The sequence below is a fragment of the Pseudonaja textilis genome, chromosome 7 (assembly GCF_049901715.1).
Source record: "Pseudonaja textilis isolate UNSWEBS1 chromosome 7, rPseTex1.2, whole genome shotgun sequence".
In the NCBI taxonomy this organism is placed as follows: Eukaryota; Metazoa; Chordata; class Lepidosauria; order Squamata; family Elapidae; genus Pseudonaja; species Pseudonaja textilis.
In genome coordinates, this window is record NC_141996.1 from 9,892,817 (window position 1) to 9,909,252 (window position 16,436).

The window sequence follows — 16,436 nt, forward strand, 5'->3', positions numbered from 1 at the left end:
AATGCAATCCTAAATTGCATTAACAGAGGGATCCAATCAAGATCAAGGGAGGTACTAATACCACCCTATAAAGCCTTTGTAAGACCACACCTAGAGTACTGCATCCAGTTTTGCCACCACATTATAAAAAAGATGTTGAGACTCCAGAAAAAGTACAGAGAAGAGCAACCAGGATGATTAGGGGACTTGAGGCTGAAATATAGGATGAACAACAGGAATAGCAGGAACTGGGCTTGGCTAGTCTGATAAAGAGAAGGACCAGGGAAGACATGATAGAGGTCTTCCAATATTTGAGGGGCTGCCACAGGGAGGAAGGGGTCAAGCTATTTTCCAAAGCACCTGTAGGCCAGACAAGGAACAATGGATGGAAACTGAACAAGGGGAGATTTAACCTGGAAATAAGGAGAAACTTTCTAACAGTGAGAACAATCAACCAATGGAACAGCTTGCCCTCGGAAGTTGTGGGAGCTTCATCACTTGAGATTTTCAAAAAGAGATTGGACTGCCATTTGTCAGAAACGGTGTTGGGCGGGGGATTGGACTAGATGACCTACAAGGTCCCTTCCAACTTTGATTATCTATTATCTGAAAAGGACTTCCTGCAAGGAAAAATAATCATAGAGAGGTTACTCAAGATTCAATCTAACCTCTACTTGTCATGGAATTGTTTAACCAATCTATCTGCCTTCACATCCCAGCTAGCTTTGAAAAGTGGCTATCCCTTCCATGGCAGGAGGAAATGCAACTGGCCCCTACATAATTTAGAATCCAAGATTTTCTTTACCTCACAATGCATTTCCCCTTGCACCACTATTGGTTTCAGGGCTGCCCAATCTATCGGCCTGAACTAGGAGCCTACCACCAGTTTTAACAAGCTGCTGTGAAAGCTGAATGAACTTTCCCTAACAAGCAATGGAGTTTAAGTTATACTGTAACGGAGTTGATTACTTTCACTATAGGGAAAGGCCCTGTGAACTTTGGTCCTAGTTTTTTGCAAGTTTCATAAAGCTGCTGGTGCTACATGGCTCAGAACAGGAAGCCAACAAGTTGGAGTTGTTTTGATGCAAGTGCTTTAAAACTCCAGAAACACTCCAGCATCATAGACTCATCAACCTCCAGGCAATAGCGTACATGCAGGTGAAGGTGATTTTAGATTCATCCAAATACACACACCTTTAAATTTCTGCTTAAGTGTCCTGCAAGGTGAAGTGAGGGGAGATGAGTGGCAAATTACCATATTTTATTCTGTTATCCTGTTTCTTCTGAAACAGAATAGAATGACTGATTTTTTTTTTAAAAAAAGGAAATGAATAAATATGGGATGTAGTGAATCAGGCGCCTCAATCCATTCAAGCAGAGAGCTTTTAATGCATAGCTATTAAAGGTCCGTCTTTGAATAATCTAGAACTAAGGAGAAACTTCCTGACAGAACAATTAAACAGTGGAACGGGTTGCCTGCAGAAGTTGTGGGTGCTCCAACATTGGAGGTTTTTAACAAGAGATTGGACAGCCATTTCTCTGGAATGATATAAGGTCTCCTGGGTGTTGGGACTAGAAAGCCTCTAAGGTCCCTTCCAACTCTTTGTTGTTCTGTTCTTCTGAATCCTGGGTGCATTAAACTCAGCTACATTTGTATAGCATGTTGCTACCTCCTTTTCTAACAAATCCTCAGCGCTAGTAGGTACATGTCAGGGAGTACCAGATGAACTTTGCTTCTGGCTGGGAATTCTGAGAATGGTAGTCCCAGTGCCTCCCGATGGCTCAAGGTTGGCAGAAAATAGACATTTGGTATGAATATAACTTCATATGTTCTGAGATCATAAGTTCACATGTTCTAAAACATATGAAGAAGGGTTTCAGGAATTGGGTAGGTCGAGTACAATGAAAGGAATGATTAGGGTGGCCCCTGACAGCAGTGTTCCAATATCTCAGGGGCTGCCACAAAGAACAGGGAATCAAGCTATTCTCCAAAGCACCTGAGGGCAGGATAAGAAGCAATGGATGGAAACTAATCAAGGAGATAACTAACCTGGAACTAATGAGACATTTCCTGACAGTGAGAACAAATAATCAGTAGAACGACTTGCCTCCCGAAATTGCAGAAGCTCCATCACTAGAGGTTTTTAAGAAGAGATTGGACAACCATTTATCTGAAACAGTGTAGGGTTCCTACTTGAGCAGGGGGTTGGACTAGAAGACCTCCAAGGTCCCTTCCAATTCTGTTAGTCTTTTATTCTCTTAAGATTTATGGAAATTTTTTTGGATGAACAAAGACGTTGTGAATGTTTTGATGGCCAACAGCAGGCTAGGAAAGACACTCTTTTTATCTTCCAATAATCTCTGAAAACATTGATGGAAACAAATGGCATATTGAAATTAACCAAATGGAAGAGTGATTTTCAAACATATGTCTGAACCGTCATGCATCTAAAACATTAAAGAGAAATGGTATGGCACAAAGAAGCGGCTAGGTGGATAAGAAAGAAAACAATGTCAGTTTTGTGAAGGGAAACCATTTATCACTATATTTAAGAATTTCCAGTGTCATCTTCAATACACGCAAAGGTCTGCTGGTGAAATGCTGCTTGGCAATACACAGCTTGCATAAGGAATATATAATTAGTTATGCTAGATTAACATTTTAGTGCAACGTGGGTTTTGCTTTGATTTTTTTTTTTTTTGCGTCGAACAGAATGAGCAATTTATTATTAAAAACAAGAGCACCACAAAGGGCTACCCGGAAACTCATTTCAAGTCACAGCTTGGCATTGTTGTGGCAAGCAGGATGTCTGATTTAAGATAATCGCAGATCTAGTTTGACTTCATCTAGATTTACGGGCAAGCATTGAAACACAAAGTTAGGCATCTTTCGGACACAACTGAATAAATGCGCCTGTAAAACCACAGGCTGAGGAACGTGGTTTGTATCAAACTATCGAACCCTAGAGCTTCTGTTGACTAGAAAGATAAATGGCTCAGTTGTTGTTTTTCATACAATAGTGTCCAAATAACAGAATAAAAGAACTCAAGCAGCAGTTCTTATACCATTCCAGACAAGTGGCTCTCCAGACTCTTTTTAAAAACCTCCAGGGTTGCAGCACCCACAACTTCTAGAGGCAAATCATCCCACTCATTCATTGTTCTGACTGTCAAGAAATTCCTCCTTAATTCTGGGTTGCTTCTCTCCTTGATGGATTGTCTGAATACTGTATAACTTTTGAAAAGTTCTTCCTTTGGATCACCAGTACCTCTCTCAGTGGCCACTGATGAAATGATTGATGCTTAGGGAGGTTTTGCCTCAAATCCTGCTAGAAGCCAGGGGGACTGCAGCAGGCCACATATTCGCAGGAATCTTCCTCTTTCCAAAATAAATCATAATTATTAACTCCTTTTTTGTATTGTAAAAGTGTCCCTTGTGCACATTCCAATATATTTTTTTCTCCGAAGACTCTCTGGAATGATGATGTCATCCCTTGCTCATCTCACAGACTAAGTCTAACGCTTCTTTGCCCCAAAATTCTCCAGACCGTTCTCTGGGTGTTTTAAATTGTACGTTTGGAGAATAACAGTGTAAGCTGAAAATTCTGTCTCTGAAGCGAGCGTATAAAGGGCACGGATCTGTTTTATTCAACTGTAACTCACCTTCTTTTAAACTGGAGTTGCTGATTGTTGTTCACCCCTCATCATGCATTTCATGTAAAAATATTGGAACTGCTAGTTATTATACAAGGTTTGTATTCTTTTTTCTGCCTGATGGTGGTAGGAAGTTTGTACAGATAGTCCTTGACTTATGACCACAACCGAACCCAAGATTCCTGTTGCTATGGGGGACATCTGTTAAGTGAGTTGTGCCCATTTTACAAGCTCACTTGCCACAGTTGTTAAGTGAATCCCTGCAGTTGTTAAATTAGTAATGCGGTTGTTAAGTGAATCTGGCTTCCCCATTGACTTTGCCTGTCAGAAGGTCACAAAAATTGATCACATGACCTCAGGACACTGTAACCGTCACAAGTATGAATCAGTTGCCAAGCGTCTGAATTTTGATTATGGGATCATGGAGCTGCTGCAATGGTCATAAGTGTGAAAAATGGTCATAACTCACTTTTCTCTGGGCTGTTGTAACTTTGAACAGTCACTAAACAAACTGTTGTAAGTTGTTGTAAGACTACCAGTAATTAGTAGTGCCAGTTCAGCTCCACAAACAAAAAATAATGGAAGTACCTTAAATTACACGGCCATGATGGTTGTCAGCCTCAAGATCTCTTCGGTACCCCAACTATTATCCTTTATTTCTCCCTTAGTATCTCTACTACTAGGCTTACTTCTTTCGGCTGTCATTAGCAACGGGGGGGGTAATTGTGGGGGGAAGAGAGCTGGAGGTGTTTGCATTCTTTTACTGTGGGCAGAAGAAGGGGGATTTCTTCTTTCCAATTTTCCATTTCTTTCCTAGCCTCTATCCTTTTTGCGCAGCTGCGAGGTCTTATCAAAATATGTCAAGGTCAACGGACAGAGGCCTCATCACTACCTGAAGATGCTCACATGATCATATTCGGAACTTTTAATTGGCAGAGACTTCTGGACTTTGGGGGTGGGAACAATTCCATTTCTTTGTATGTGTGATCTGCGCGCCAAATTCTCACTTTCGAATTCCATTTGTAGCTTCCTTTTCATCTTCCAGTAAAAGAAGAACTTTGCTCTGAACCATGGAGTCTGAGTATTTCTTTCTTGGATTTTGAAAGGAGCACATACCGACATTATTCGAAAGTCCCCATCAGCCCACCCGGAGAAAACACCAATTTTTCTTCCGAGGGGTTTCACATCATGTCATCTCCAGCCAGCGAGGAGGATGAGCAGGGAGCTGTGGGGGGCAGCAAATGCTGTTACCAGAGATGCCAGCCACCGATTTGTTAGCTGACCTTACACTGGAAGAAACTCCAACCGAGATGCCCAGATGGTCGTTAGGAGTTGGATGGAAAAATCGGAAGACCCCCTCCTGGAATCACTGTAAGTCGAAGAGGTGCGAGGAACGGCTGTGGCAGGGGAGGAGATGGAATGCAGGCTGGATCAAGCCGGGAAAAGCTTTAAGGATGCTTCTGAGAAACCCGGCAGGGCTCCAACATATGAGGGGAAGAGAGCGAGTTCAGCCTGGGGAAGTCGGGCTGCCACCACCCCCTGGACCCATCCCACGCCGGCGCAACCACCAGCTCCGTCTGGGGAGCCCCAGCAGCGGGTAATGCCTAGAAGGCGCCACCTGCCCTCCTTAGATGTGAAGTTTGGAGGAAATCCCAAGGACTTGGGGTTTTCCTGGTGCAGGTTGGAAGCTATATGGCAGAATATGAAAGGGAGTTCACCTCTGAAGCAGCCAAAGTAAGATGTGTTACCAGAACCCTGGAGGATGGCAGCTGACTGGGTGGTGACTCTGTATAATGATAACTCCCCCAACTGCGAAGCCTTGATGTTTTATGACTGCCTTGAGGAGGAGGTTTGAAGACCCTCTGGCAGAGAGAAGGGCCAGGATCAGGATGAAAACCATAACTCAAGGGGAAGATCAGTGCTGACTACACCCAAGAGTTCAGACAGCTGGCATATCGCATTGAGGCTGGTCCCAGGAAGCTCTAATAGAAGCCTACAAAGATGGCCTAAATGAAGAGGTATACCACATGTGCATCTCCAGAAGGGATCCCCATGACTTGCAGTTGTGGTACCTGTTAGCGGAAGAGGTGGAAATAGATCTAGCCCGAAGTAGACGCAGAGGAGGCTCCGCATGGAGCACCATGCTCCCTCCTCGGCTCCGAGAGATCCCTAAGCCCGGAAGGGAGGGGTGATGACAAGGGCCAAATCCACTGCCTGTTTCCGTTGTGGGAAGGAAGGCCACCGAGTGCGGATTGTCGAGTCAAACCAGATCCAAAAAAGGACGGGGCCCTGGAAGGAAGCCCGAATCCTCCCCAACCAGGCCTCGTGAAACCGGGCTAACAATAGGGAAGTTGTAGAAGTCAATCCCCCAGCGGAAAAAGAGCTGGGACCCCCGACTCCTCCCGGCGAGTGAGACCGACTCGGAAGATGACGTCTCGGTAAGTCCTAACCGGGGCCCCCTTACCATTCCAATTAAATTAAGGGTGCCCACCTCGGGTACTGAGGAGAAATGCTGGCCTTATTGGACTCGGGGTGCGAGGTGCCTAATTAGCATGAAAGTAGTTAAAGGCATGGGCATTGGACTGAGAAATTTGAAACGCCCATATCCTTTTACCAATTAGATGGGTCTGAAGCGGGGGGTTGCCCTGCACGGTTTATAACGGAGCCCTTAGAGATGACCATGGGAACCCACAGCGAGACCTTGTGCTTTATTGTGGCTCCCGGGATGGAACACTCCTAATCTTGGGATTGCCCTGGCTTCGGAAATGGAATCCCCAAGTAAACTGGAGAAAGGGGTGGATACGGATTCGTACTGACCAACCTCCAGGGAGGAGGAGCAAACCCCCTTAAACCGGGGAGAATCCCCATCCCAAGCCCCAAACCCCTGCTGAGACAGCTTCCACAGGGGCGAGCACGCATAGAAGGGAGGAGAAAATCCCGAAAGAGTACTGGGACCTAAGAGAAGTTTTAGCGAAGAGGCCTCGATGAGCTCCCTCCCCATCGGTCAACCGATTGCAGCATTGAATTTCTACCGGGGTGACACTACCGAAACCAAAGATGTATTCGATGACCCCAAAGGAGTTAGAGGAATTGAGATCGTTTATCGACAAGAATTTGAAACGAGGGTTCATCCAACCTGCCAGACCTCGGTGGCGGCCCCTGTGATGTTCCGCGAGAAGAAAGATGGCTCCAAGCGCTTGGTGGTGGACTACCGAAATTTGAGCGCGGTATCCGTGGAAAATGTGTACCCCCTCCCTCTAATGAAGGACATGTTGGCTCACCTGGCCAAGGGGAAGATCTTCACGAAACTGGACTTGAGGAGGCCTATTACGAATCCGAATTAAAGGGGAGGCGAGTGGAAAACTGCATTCAATTGCCCAATAGGTTGCTTCCAATTCAATGTTCTCCCGTTTGGCCTACAGGGGGCACCAGCTGTCTTCATGCAATTGATCAACCAAGTGCTCCACGAACATTTATACAAGGGGTTTTGGTCTACCTTGACGATATCCTTATCTACTCGGAGACCAGAGACCAACATGTGAAACTGAGTGCAGTCCGTGCTGCACAAATTGCGCTGCCAAATTGTACGCCAAATTGTCCAAATGTGAGTTCCATCAAGAAAAGATTGACTACCTGGGATATCGTATCTCACCCGAGGGTCTTGAGATGGACCCGGAGAAGGTGCGAGCCGTATTGGAGTGGGCCCCACCAAGAACCGAAAACAACTTCAAAGTTTCCTTGGATTTGCTAACTTTTACCGGCAATTCATCCCATGTTTTGCTAAAATAGCCATGCCTATCACCAACCTCCTAAAAACAAAGGGAGAAGCGAAGCCAAAGCCTAGCCAGCCGTTGAATTGGTCTATGGAGTGCCAAGCCGCTTTTGAGAAGCTAAAAGACTATTTGCTGCCGAGCCAGTGCTAAAGCATCCGGACATGGATGTCCCCTTCGTGATCAAGCTGATGCAAGTGATGTAGCGGTAGGAGCGGTCTTACTTCAATTAAGCGAGAAGGGACACTACAACCGTGTGCCTACACATCCCGTAAATTAACTGACACTGAACGTAGATGGGCTGTCTGGGAGAAAGAAGCTTTTGCAGTCTGCTGGGCTCTAATGACCTGGAGGCATTTTCTGGAAGGCGCGAGGTACCCATTTGAGGTTTGGACTGATCATAAAAACCTGGAGGCCTTAAAACGCCTCGGAAACTATCTCCTAAGCAAGTTAGGTGGGCCCAGTACTTCAAAGCGATTCAATTTCTTTCTGAAGTACATCCCAGGAGGAAAAAATTTTATGGCGGATGCTTTATCTAGGATGCCACAATACAACAGTGTTCGAAAAGAAGTGATAAGTCCGATTGTGCCCACCACACAGCTGGCAGCACCAGTGGTCACCAGGGCGCAAAGAAGAAACAAGAAGCAGATCTGTCCAATGATTTGATCGAACAATTTAAAGAAGCTTTGAAAACAGATGAATGGTTCCAGGCAAATGCAAATAACTGCACTGTTAGAGATGGGTTAGCCTGGATGGGAGCGAAGCTGTATGTACCTAAAACATTGAGGAGCCAAGTATTACAACAAACTCATGATTCCAAGGCAGCGGGTCACTTTGGTTTCGTGAAGACCTTACACCTGGTGAAGCGGCAGTTCTGGTGGCCCTCTTTGAAAAAAGACATTGAAACTTATGTAGCAAGCTGCCCAGTTTGCGCCTCAGCTAAGAGACCTCCCGGTAAGCCGCCAGGTCTGTTGCAGAATGTGGCCAGGCCAACTGCTCCTTGGAAGGAAATCTCTATGGACTTTATAGTAGATTTACCTGAGAGTGCTGGGCACACGGTGATCTGGGTGGTGACCGACTTGTTTTCCAAACAGGCACATTTCATACCTTGCACCAAGATTCCCTCGTGAAGTCGTTAGCCAAACTGTTCATTATACACGTCTACAGACTGCATGGTGTTCCTGAACGTATAATATCAGATCGAGAGTTCAATTTACCTCGAACTTCTGGAGGAATTTTGAAGTTGATAGGCTCCACCCAAGGGTTAAGCTCCGCCCACCACCCCCAAACTAATGGGGCCTGCGAGAGGACTAACGGGGTGCTAGAGCAATATCTCCGATGTTACATAAATTATCAGCAAGACAACTGGGTGGACCTGCTACCTTTTGCAAGTAGCGTATAACAACTCCGTTCACAGCAGCACTGGTTTTACCCGTTCAAAGTGGCCACGGGACAAGATTTTGTACCCATACCTGAACTTCCTCGCGAGAAACCCAATATCCAGTCATTGGATGACTGGATATCTCAACTACAACTCAATTGGCCAGTCGCTCGCAAAGCTCTGGGCCGAAGCGCATCAATCCCATAAGAAGTTTGCAGACAAGAAAAGAGCCCCACAACAGTCGTATCAAGTAGGCGACAAAGTATTCCTCTCAACCAAGTATCTGCAAACCACTCAGAGATCAAAGAAGTTAGGCCCTAAGTATGTGGGGCCTTTCCTATTGAGCTAATTGTGAATCCCGTGACAGTTCAATTGACGCTACCAAAGACTCTTCGTCGCATTCATCCTGTTTTCCATGTCAGCCTGCTAAAACCCGAACACACCTGTACATTGAGACCGACCCAGACTGATCCCCCGTCCCATTGTTGATTGAGGGTGAACAACATTTTGAAGTTAAAGAGATTTTAGACTCTCGAAAAGGAGGGGTCGCCTACAATATCTTGTAGCCTGGAAACATTTTCCCCCTCTCATGCTGAGTGGGTGAGCGAAAAAGGACGTTAGGGCTCCTGACCTGCTAAAGAAATTTTATACTAAGTATCCTGATAAACCATAAGAATGTATGCAATGCTTAACATATCTTTTTATTCTCTCTTACAGGGACTAATGTCCTTTTTCTAGGGGGTCCGAATGTCAGCCTCAAGATCTCTTCGGTACCCCAACTATTATCCTTTATTTCTCCCTTAGTATCTCTACTACTAGGCTTACTTCTTTCGGCTGTCATTAGCAACGGGGGGGAGGGGTAATTGTGGGGGGAAGAGAGCTGGAGGTGTTTTGCATTCTTTACTGTGGGCAGAAGAAGGGGGGATTTCTTCTTTCCAATTTTCCATTTCTTTCCTAGCCTCTATCCTTTTTGCGCAGCTGCGAGGTCTTATCAAAATATGTCAAGGTCAACGGACAGAGGCCTCATCACTACCTGAAGATGCTCACATGATCATATTCGGAACTTTTAATTGGCAGAGACTTCTGGACTTTGGGGGGTGGGAACAATTCCATTTCTTTGTATGTGTGATCTGCGCGCCAAATTCTCACTTTCGGAATTCCATTTGTAGCTTCCTTTTCATCTTCCAGTAAAAGAAGAACTTTGCTCTGAACCATGGAGTCTGAGTATTTCTTTCTTGGATTTTGAAAGGAGCACATACCGACAATGGTGAACATTTGGCATGCCTGCCACAGGTGGCACGCAGAGCCATTTGTGCCGGGACGCAAGCTGCAGGCAAACTTACCTCACAGGACATGTGCGCACCTCACAACTGATTTTTGGTGGGTTTGAGGCCTTTTTCGCCCTCCTAAAGGCTTGAGGAAGGCTTCTGCAGGCTTTTCAGGCCAAAAACTAGCCCCTTTTCATCACTTTCTGTTTTTCCGAAAATATCAGAAGTGACAAAACGGGGCTAGTTTTTGGCCTGCAAAGCCTGCAGAAACCTTCCTGAAGCCTTTGGGGCAGCAAAAAATCAGCTGTGAGGTGCAGGTAAGGGGGTGGCGTGGGTGGGTGGGGATTACGCGCACATGCGTAGGGGGCATGGGGGCACGCGTTGCCTTCTGAGTGCTGGCATGCGAGTGCAAGTGTGCAACTGCGCACACAATTTTGGGCACAGGAGCCCAAACAGGTTAGCCACCACTGTTATATGGCATGCTGAGAAAAGAGAAGTTGCTCCTTGATGGGCCACCACAGAAATACAAGCAATTCACACAACTGGACCCCTGAACATAAAACCAATAAAGTGGCAGAATGGCTCATAAATTTATAAATGAATGTGAATCTAATGCTATGAGTTGGGACTAAGATTGGCTCTTCATGGAAACAGAGAATTTTTCCAGGAATGATGTAGAAAAAAAATCAAAAAGTCATATGAGACATCAGAAAAAGTCCCATTCTTGCCTGTAAGAATTGGTTCTTATAAAGGATCCTTGATGGATATTTGGAAGGCTCCCAGAAAAATGAAATTAAAATGGTGTAACATTCATAGAGATATATGGGTTCTAAATGGTTCATCTTTTGGAATTCTTGTAATCTCGTTACTTTCCTGTCAACAAAATGTGCTAAAGAGAACCCTGTAAAAATCTTGTTTGGAAAATGATTACTCTTTAGGTAGCTGCAGTGAACCTAATGTTTCAAGCATTAGGGACATTTTTTTTTACTAAAGGTAAGTACTTCAGAGGATAAGAGGAAGCCCTTGCTAGATCAGGTTCAGCCTAGCATTCAGTGTCTCACAGTGGCCAATTAGCTGCATTCCCCACACTTACAAACAGGACAGAAGGGGGACGCATAAATTTGTCTAAAAATGTGATATTATTTGCCATGGTAAGGAATTGTATTTTGGCTCCCCTTATGGAGCCATTCAAAACACAATCAAGCATATGGATAACTATTTATTTACCTGCCTGCCTGCCTGCCCGCCTGCCCATCCATCCATCCATCCATCCATCCATCCATCCATCCATCCATCCATCCATCTATCTGACTGTGCATGTTGTAGAACACAACTCTGGGAGGCTCACAACAATAATAAAACTAGAATTTAAAAACCCAGAAAAACATGTGTCTGACACATAATCACCCATGCTTTCAGGATTCTGACAATTACCCCAATTAAAGCATGAGACTTGAGCCAAACTTCCAAAACTTCAAAAGGATTTATTGGGAGTTAACATGTCCGGCACTGCCTGGATGTAGCTGACTCCGAGACACATAATTCATTGTCATCTTTAACCAGGGTTTTACCCCACTCCCTGGATGTAGCATAGTTCACATTCTCCAATGAGGCACATCCATAGCCAAGAGTCATCAATCATGTTCTCTAGTTAGATAATTGCATAGCAGAAACTTCAGTCACCTAGTTACTATCTTTGAACATCTATTTATGGAATGCACTTTCACTTTCCAAGCTGCCGCATTGGTCATTCAAACCCCTTTCCCCCTTTTCTTTCTGTTGGCGACTCTAAAAAGACTGTAGGAATATTTTATGAGTTGACACATCCATCAAATCATGCAACCCTTTGTTCCAATCTCACCCCATCTCATTCCAAAATGGCCAGTGTTGAATCTCATGTAGCCCTTCCTCTCCCACACACAAAACTTTCCAACAGTAAGAACAGTTCAGCAGTGGAATCAGTTCTGTAGCAATGAATTGGTACCTCTCCTTGAATATTTTTAAAGCTAAGTCTAGACATCCATCTCTCAAGAACGCTTGAAGATAGAGAGCCAGTTTAGTCTAGTCGTTGAGGCACCAGGCTAGAGATTGTGAGTTCTACTCTCACTTTAGGTATGAAAACCAGCTGGGTGGTTTTGGACCAATTACCAAAGGATTTTGAGTTCTACTCCCATCTTGGTCACGAAAGCCACTGGGTGAGTTTGGACCAATCACCAGGAGCCTGTGAGTTCTGGTTCTGCTTTAGCTATGAAAGCCTCTGGGTGACTTTGGGCCAGCCAGTCCCTCTTGCCTCACCGGGTTGCTGTGAGGAAAATAGGAGGAGGAAGGTATGTTGGATATGTATGCCACCTTGAATTGTTTATAAAAGAAATAATGAAGTCAAGAATCGATAAATATGAATTCTATCACTGAGGAAAAAGTCGAATTTGAGGACCTCAGTGGCCCTTTCCAGCTCTATGATTTGTGGTTCTATAAAAACAAGAACAGAAAAACATAAAAGTAGAAGGGAAAACCCTGTTACGAAAACCAGTCCCAAAACATATATCAACCTTTAATGGCAATAGACTTTTAAAAGATTGCTTAAGATAAAAATGTCAAGGATCAATGGGATTCCATGAAATAGGAAAAACAATTTAAAATGTTGAGACGGGGAGTTTCGCATATGGATCCCCACCCCCACCCCGCTTTCAAATAAAAGCTCTCTTGGGCCTCGTTCAGCACCACAAAAAGATTCCTCCCAGGTTGATGGACATCAATCAGTTGTCAGGACTCCTTTCCATGAGAGGCTCTTTGACTTGCAAACCGTGCTTGAAAATTGCCACTGAATGGAAAGTATTAATACAATCTAAAAAGCTTATTGTGATAAAATGGATGTGGGGATATAGTAGGGAGGTGTCACAGCTCTGCGATGTGCGACAGTGGAAATTCAATTGTCCACTATTGAGCAAGCTTTGACTTTCTCGTGAAAGAAGACTTCATACTGTTCACCCATGTCTTTATCGTATCTGTAACTAGGTTATCTACAAATAAATGCTGAGCACGCATGGGGGGCTCACAGTTGCCCTATCATTAGGCAAAACAAAGCAAGTATCTCAGATAACAGGTACAAAAGGTCAACCGTTGGGGTTGGGATCTCTTAAACTGGTATCAAGTGTGCTGGAGTTGATCTGTGATGCTCAGAATTTCTTTTCCCCTGCCAAAAATCAGAGGGAATTTGGTAGCATCTGGAGTCAGATCTATAGTTTCCCCGCTAGTAATGTGTTGGAAGAAATATCCATCTGGTTCCATCCCATGCCAGGAGAAAGACACTGGAAATATGGAGGCTGATTGGAAAGAGGGTTTGATGGTGAACAAACCAAGGATGTGTGATACTGGGTAACTGACCACTGGAATTGAGAGTGAGGGATATTTATATCTCCTCTTGGGCTTTGAACTTGAGCTTACTGTTCCTGTGCAAGAACATGTATTCTATTGGCTCTTGTAGGGGTCATAGCTGGCTTTGTAGGTTGTTCCTAGGTTTGGTTGAAGTTTGCTGGAGGGTGGTGCAACTGAGATGATGCAATGAAGGAGCTTGTGTTCTGAAAGGGTTTGGGCAGTTCCTATTATGGCTGAGGGCTAATCCTATCTTTGTTCAGACCTTGCCGCAGGGAATGTTTGCCTATGAACAGAGCTAGCTATCTCTACCTCTTAAGTGCTGGCATCTGCTGAGGGCTATTAAGAAAGGTGGGGGCTGCTTTCCAAGAGCATGTTTCTCCATTTTTCATCCAGGGAAATATAATATTCTGCCTTCTTAATATTTCTAAAAATATATCATTCTTCCAGGGGAGAGGTGGATGCTAACTTTCTACAAATGTATGGTTGTGAAAGTTGGATCATAGGAAGGCTGAGTGTCAAAAAATCAATGCTTTCAAATTGTGGTGTTGGAGAGGATTCTTGAGAGTCACTTCGACTCAGAGGTTGGTATTCAGCCAGTTCAGACCACTTCTGGTGGACTGGTAGTGAAAATTTTGACTGGTTCGAAAATTTTGACTGGCCCCGCCCATTCGCCCCCACTCTTACATCTCCTATATTCTGTTGTTTATTAGCTGAACTGATTCATGCAGCAGAACGGATTGCCGCACCTCAGCTGAGCTAAAAAACAGCACAGGTCACCAGCGTTGATGCCAAGGGCGGTCTCCAAGCCCTGCACGTGCATGCACAAAGTGCATGTTTGGCATGCATGCATTTGGCCCACCTGCAGAGCTCACCAGCATTGATACAAAAGGCGTGTCAGTATTTGGAAGCCATACTGAGACCCGATATTCCCACATTGCCACATTTTGAGCCCGGGGAAGTGGGAGGGAGGAATTTCTTGGAGTGTATGTAGTTAGACATAATAACATTCTTTTTCTAATTCAAGGTCATGTCGTTTTGTGCATAAGTGAGGGGAAGTCTCGAGTTGGGCCGGATGGTGATTGGGGCATGTGATGTGATGATGGGTGCAGGGAATGGATTTGTAGTTTTTACTTATTGCAAGGACGCCCAGAACTTTCAGATTCGGGATTCCCCAGTTGTGCCAGTTTACTATCCAGAATAAAAAGAACTTTTGAGAAGATGTCTGTCTCGGAGTTCTTGGTTGGAGTGGAGGTTTGGAACGGAGCACCGACAGGGTGGTGTTTGAGCCCTGCACAAGTGCGCACAAAGCAAACTCTCCGAAATTGTAGGAAAATGTTTTGAACCCCACCACTGCTTGTACCGCAAGGAGATCCAATCAGTCAATCCGAAAGGAAATCAACTCTGACTGTCTTTTGGAAGGATAGATACTGAAGCTGAAGCTCAAATACTTTGGCCAGCAAAAGAGAAGAGAGGAGTCCTTGGAGAAGACCCTAATATTGGGAAAGAGGGAAGGCAAAAGGAAAGAAGAACAAAAGAGGATGAGAGGGTTGGTGTCTTTGACGCCATGAAAATGAATTTGGACAACTTTTGGGGGATAGTAAAGGATGGAGGGGGCTGATGTGCTATGGTCCATAGGGCCACAAAGAGTCAGACATGACTTAGTGACTAAACAAACAACAAAAACAAGATATGTTGTTAAGTCTGGCAACCTTTTGTGGACTTTCTGTTGATGCCAAGACTGAAAAAAACAAATAATGCTTTATGGATTTGTCTGAACATCGAAGTTGGAGAATGGAAAGAAAAGATAATTACTTGTAACCCTGGAAGGAGTCACTAAATTATATTTTTGTGATAGAAGTTGGCAGTCACTTCTTTATATATTTCTTTTCTCTTTATTATAGTCTTTTTTTTTTTAATCTTCTCCGCGAGGAGGTTTCGAAGTATTTCTAGCAGAACTACCCGACTCTTCAACAGCTTTGTTCCCTCTGGTAATCTCGCATATTCGTTTTTCTTGCCATGTACATGTATACATCTCTGTTGTTTCTCTGTATCATAGGTGTATGTATATGCATAATTTTGTATTTATTGATTGATTCTGTAATGGTTATGTAGTGTGTATTGGACATAGTGACCCTTTGAGAATTATATGCAACAAAATTTCATTTTAATGTAAGCCCATTAGTGTACATTCAAAGTGACAATAAAGTTATTCTAAGTCATCTATTCATTTATCTTTTCTTTTATGTATTCTGAGAGTATTTACATCAAGACAAATTCCTTGTGTGTCCAATCATATTTGGCCATTAAAGTATTCTATTCTATTCTATTCTATTCTATTCTATTCTATTCTATTCTATTCTATTCTATTCTATTCTATTCTAATTTTCTACTCCACTCCATTCCATTCCATTCCATTCCATTCCATTCCATTCCATTCTATTCTATTCTATTCTATTCTATTCTAATTTTCTACTCCACTCCATTCCATTCCATTCCATTCTATTCTATTCTATTCTAATTTTCTACTCCACTCCACTCCACTCCATTCCATTCCATTCCATTCCATTCCATTCCATTCCATTCCATTCCATTCTATTCTATTCTATTCTATTCTATTCTATTCTATTCTATTCTATTCTATTCTTCTCTCTTTTTCCTTGCATCTTTTGTTGACTTCTCTTTCTTTAAATTAGCTTGAATTAGATTTGCCAACATAATCAATGAGTACTAAGAAAATGTTGTTCTTAATACAAGTATGTATCTAAAAAACCAAAACAAAATAATAAATTCACTGAAATGAATGAGAGCTGGTGGGTAAAAAAAAAACATGAAATGTTTCAAGAGCGACACTCGTGTTTTTCTGCCCCCAACTGAGAAGATCCAATGGATAGTTTAAATGTCTTTCATAAAGAATGGGGGGGGGGGGCAGTGGCACAGCAGGGAGGAAGATAGCAAAAGCACTTAGACTTATATACCATTTCAGAGTGCTTTACAGCCCTCTCTAAGTGG